Source organism: Amia ocellicauda, chromosome 19 (genome assembly GCF_036373705.1).
Source record: "Amia ocellicauda isolate fAmiCal2 chromosome 19, fAmiCal2.hap1, whole genome shotgun sequence".
In the NCBI taxonomy this organism is placed as follows: Eukaryota; Metazoa; Chordata; class Actinopteri; order Amiiformes; family Amiidae; genus Amia; species Amia ocellicauda.
The window spans coordinates 1,241,190-1,246,878 of NC_089868.1; the positions used below are offsets into that span (position 1 = coordinate 1,241,190).

The window sequence follows — 5,689 nt, forward strand, 5'->3', positions numbered from 1 at the left end:
GTCTTTTACTCAATTTCCCTGTAATATCACTCAATAATTCCTGCTCTGGAGAGTGTTATTAATATCCTAGAATGCAAACGTTGTTAGTCTAAGTAACATGCATCTACACCCGAGAGGATGCATAAAAGTCAGTCTGGTCTCCTGCACATTGAAATTATATTTGATTTTAAGAATCCGTATCGTTTGTTATATTTTAATCTGCCTTGTTATAGGCTATTAACAGTGGACTGTCACAATCCGTGTTTTATTCACTGCTGTATAGCTCCCTTTTATGTATTTCTTGTGCTTTCGATTACCGCCTACCCCATACTGTCTCACTTTCTGATCCCTGGTCGACACAATTCATACACTAATAAAAACGTATAGAAATACTTTAGATAACATCAACACTACTAGGTAATAGTAGTAGATGGGATTCAATGTTCATTTCTCGGTTCATGTTTGAGCGATTCCGAGGCCTCGCTAAGGTGCCTTTTAGTGATGCGCTAAGGTCGCTGCACTGTGGCGCGGCACACCGACCCCCCAGGATGTTGCCATATTATTAGGAATATTATTAGGGTTCCACTGTACAAGATCTGCTGCCGTGCTCGGCATTACCAGCAGCTTATCCAGACGGAGGCGCCGGGTGTCACAGAGAGATGCAGGTCGGTGCTGCTGGTGGAGCGAGTCACTCATACTTTGACAATCACTCTTTGGGTGCATCGGGGTGTGTATATTGAAGTCACTAGACTTTCATTGACGTACACGGAGTAGCCTACACAGCATCAGCTGAGTTTGCGCCTGTAGAAAAGCCTGGCTGAATTTCTGCCAGCCCCAGCTCCTCTAGTCCAATAGTGCTATTAGTCAGCAACATTAGATGGCAGTCACACACAAGGTGCTTGAACTTGAGACTAAGAAAGTTTCCAGCTGTTGGAGCGCACCGCTTTCTACGTGGCACTAGTGTAAAGATGTCACTAATGTAAGTTTGTTCGAGATATGATTCTCTCTTAGAGTGCGAGAGGTCCTGGTTTAAAATGCCTTTCTTTTACGGTTTTCTTAATTTCTCATTGTATAAAACACATTATTATTATTTTTATTTCTTGGCAGACGCCCTTATGCAAGGCGACTTGCAACATAAGTGCAAGAATACAGTTAAGTACAAGGCATCAAACATTACAAATTCAAATTTACATTAAACAAAGCAATTCAAGATAATAAATTTTACAACTTCCAATGTATACAGTTAAGTACAGTAAGTGCAGTCATACATTGTGAAAAGTTAAGCTAAGTGCCGTCGAGATGTAAGATGTACAATTGTCGAAATCATGTTTTTGGCCAGTGAATAAGATCTCTTCTCCTCTCATCAGCATTTTATTATGGTACAACCCCTTTTCTGTATAGATTTGTTTATAATACACATGTATATACTACATATACTATTATCATTAAAAATATTGTAGACAGACGCCATCCGACAGTCAATCCGTCTGTTTTTAAATCCATCTAGTTTTGTCCATTTGTCCAAAATGTGGCTAGAGACAGTGGCTTGCTTTCTACCTAGTTCCCCCAGTAAAAGCCATTAACCACTGAAGAAACTCAATTCATTTCTGACAGTCATTTAAGGTAAGGTACATCCTTGCCATTCTTAACAATGACTGTGATGTCATCTACGTAAGCCACCGCTTTGAAAAGTTTCATTAATACACCAGGCACAATCAGCCCAAATAGTCTGTAGGTCATGTAAATGCATCACTACCAGCAGGTGACACACACACACACACACACACACACACACACACACACTTTTTTCTCGAGTTTGTTTTTCCATTCCAATGGGTGTCCAAGTTACTCCAACAGTCCAAGTTACACTGTCAATCAAATACATCATTGTCCGTGTTCCACCTCGGGGGGTAAATTCAATAAACTATGCGCTAAATAAAAACGGACCTTTAAATAAACAGTATTCATCTATCGAGAATCTATGTTCATGGTTTGTATAGAAGTATTTCCACATATGCATCTGGACACTCGGGCAAGCCAGCTGAGAAGTCGCTCAAGTCGCCGCAGCTAAGTATCGCCTTTTTCTCTCGCGTTTCCTAGTTTAGTTAAGAGTTACATTGATTGTTTACGTGGTTTGTTTAGCTAAGAATGATATATCTTGCACCTGTTTTGTAGTAAGAGCAGCGACTGTTTGTTAGTGAATTTAGCAAGTTACTTATATATACTTTAAAAGCTAATACACTCCTCTCTATGCTCACCAACAACAATGTTGGCGACGATGACGGCTAAAGTAAGGAGAAATAGAAATGCCACTTCCATTCACTCCAATTACTATTGTTGTTATTATTACAAGGGAAAACTATGACCCTTGGTCATCAGTGTCTTGGGCGGACAGTTATGTCATTTAACAACATCCAAGATACCAGAGCCATCGGTCAGTCAGCACCGCTAGATGGCGGCAGTCAGACACTCATGCAATGTATGAAGGAGAAAGTGTTCAAATAGAGGAGCGCACAACTCTCTACGTGGCACCGATGTTAACTAGTTTTCACAGAAACCTGTGCTATGTGGCTCGTTGGTCTAGGGGTATGATTCAAAGTGTTCAAATCCCGGACGAGCCCTTTGTTTTAGTCTTCTCTCATTCATTTTCATTTTCTCAGCAAAGCACCCTTGACAGGGTACTTTTGCCAACATGAAAAACATTTCCTTCATGTATCATGACTTCATTATGGTAATATCTCATTTCGTATGTTTCCAAATAGGCCTCTTAACAATCATCTACAAGCCTACATATACCAGCATGATTTCATACAATGTGCACGATATGTAGTCCATGTCTGTCTCTCTGTCTCTCTAGATATATGTTTATAATTGAGTTGATGATAGTTGCATCTGTGCGCCAAACTGTGTCTGAGCAGCAGACTGTAACTTGAAATAATTGCATGAAAATGTCTGTATCTTCTTAATTTTATGCAGGTTAGTTCAGCTAGTAAGGAAGGTCACTATCTTTTTTATCTTTTTCTGTAACTAAACCATTCAGTCTTTCTACATGATGCCGTAAATCCAACATTTCCCCAATTCGCTCCCTGCGAGAAGACAATGCGGTGTGCAATGAAAGTGATAGCCTGTCACTTGGCAGTTCAGTTCTGCGTACCACCAAGTCTTATTAGACTCCTTAGTTCTAACTGCAAGTTCCCTGCCATGTCCATGAAAGGGGATTGAGTCCGTATTGAACCATTATCTAAAACTTGATTTGATTGTGTACTTACCCAGCGTTACTTTTCACTTTTCTGTATGTGCACATATTCCTGTTATCCACAAACCACTGTAGTTATTTAAAGCAACTAAACGCAATAACTTCATCGTCACTCTTGTAACATTAAAACCCAATATTCACTTGCGCTGTTTAATCTGTGAATAACTAGGTGAGTGCATGTTTTTTCAGACAATGGCCAATTCTACCTGTTCACCAAAAGCAAGCATGTGCAAATATGTACATTTATTATTTGGACCTTATTATATTAAACCTATTGTAAAATAAAATACAATATTAGTAAAGGCAAATACACTCACCTAAAGGATTATTAGATACACCTGTTCAATTTCTCATTAATGCAATTATCTAACCAACCAATCACATGGCAGTTGCTTCAATGCATTTAGGGGTGTGGTCCTGGTCAAGACAATCTCCTGAACTCCAAACTGAATGTCTGAATGGGAAAGAAAGGTGATTTAAGCAATTTTGAGCGTGGCATGGTTGTTGGTGCCAGACGGGCCGGTCTGAGTATTTCACAATCTGCTCAGTTACTGGGATTTTCACGCACAACCATTTCTAGGGTTTACAAAGAATGGTGTGAAAAGGGAAAAACAGCCAGTATGCGGCAGTCCTGTGGGCGAAAATGTCTTGTTGATGCTAGAGGTCAGAGGAGAATGGGCCGACTGATTCAAGCTGATAGAAGAGCAACTTTGACTGAAATAACCACTCGTTACAACCGAGGTATGCAGCAAAGCATTTGTGAAGCCACAACACGTACAACCTTGAGGCGGATGGGCTACAACAGCAGAAGACCCCACCGGGTACCACTCATCTCCACTACAAATAGGAAAAAGAGGCTACAATTTGCACAAGCTCACCAAAATTGGACAGTTGAAGACTGGAAAAATGTTGCCTGGTCTGATGAGTCTCGATTTCTGTTGAGACCTTCAGATGGTAGAGTCAGAATTTGGCGTAAACAGAATGAGAACATGGATCCATCATGCCTTGTTACCACTGTGCAGGCTGGTGGTGGTGTAATGGTGTGGGGGATGTTTTCTTGGCACACTTTAGTCCCCTTAGTGCCAATTGGGCATCGTTTAAATGCCACGGCCTACATGAGCATGTCCATCCCTTTATGACCACCATGTACCCATCCTCTGATGGCTACTTCCAGCAGGATAATGCACCATGTCACAAAGGTCGAATCATTTCAAATTGGTTTCTTGAACATGACAATGAGTTCACTGTACTAAACTGGCCCCCACAGTCACCAGATCTCAACCCAATAGAGCATCTTTGGGATGTGGTGGAACGGGAGCTTCGTGCCCTGGATGTGCATCCCACAAATCTCCATCAACTGCAAGATGCTATCCTATCAATATGGGCCAACATTTCTAAAGAATGCTGTCAGCACCTTGTTGAATCAATGCCACGTAGAATAAAGGCAGTTCTGAAGGCGAAAGGGGGTAAAACACAGTATTAGTATGTTGTTCCTAATAATCCTTTAGGTGAGTGTATAAGCGGAATATATTTGTTATAAATATAACAGATATAGTTTTATATTCACTGTATTTTCCATTTTATGGAATTCCAGAATAATTTCTGTATCAAATTTAAACTACTGAGATATCATATTAAAGATATAGGAAAGACCAAACACATGTGCAGTATCCGTTTTTTTTTTCTTTCTTTCTGTAATTTCTGCTTTAAGTTTAACTTGGTATTCACGTCATGCCATGTGTTCTGTGTCATGCTCACTGTCACTATCTCTTTAGCATTCTGTTTAACTTCTTCATCACGTCAATGCTTCAGTTGCCCATTCATTAACCTAATGGTCACTAGCAAAACATCACCATAGTTCCCAATATTTTTCCTTGACGTCCTGTGTTAACTGAAGTTTAAGGACCTCGTGGCGCAACGGTAGCGCGTCTGACTCCAGATCAGAAGGTTGTGTGTTCAAATCACGTCGGGGTCAGTCTTTTACTCAATTTCCCTGTAACATCACTCAATAATTCCTGCTCTGGAGAGTGTTATTAATATCCTAGAATGCAAACGTTGTTAGTCTAAGTAAGTAAGTTTTAGTCTTCTCTCATTCATTTTCATTTTCTCAGCAAAGCACCCTTGACAGGGTACTTTTGCCAACATGAAAAACATTTCCTTCATGTATCATGACTTCATTATGGTAATATCTCATTTCGTATGTTTCCAAATAGGCCTCTTAACAATCATCTACAAGCCTACATATACCAGCATGATTTCATACAATGTGCACGATATGTAGTCCATGTCTGTCTCTCTGTCTCTCTAGATATATGTTTATAATTGAGTTGATGATAGTTGCATCTGTGCGCCAAACTGTGTCTGAGCAGCAGACTGTAACTTGAAATAATTGCATGAAAATGTCTGTATCTTCTTAATTTTATCCAGGTTAGTTCAGCTAGTAAGAAAGGTCAC

General features: G+C 40.0%; 1 non-coding gene across 1 annotated transcript; it reads left to right on the top strand.

The window, feature by feature from the left end:
• The first annotated feature begins 5,138 nt into the window (after positions 1–5,138).
• trnaw-cca (transfer RNA tryptophan (anticodon CCA)) lies at positions 5,139–5,210 on the top strand. Its single transcript has one exon. It is a non-coding gene; the product is annotated as a tRNA-Trp (tRNA).
• The last annotated feature ends 479 nt before the right edge of the window (positions 5,211–5,689 follow it).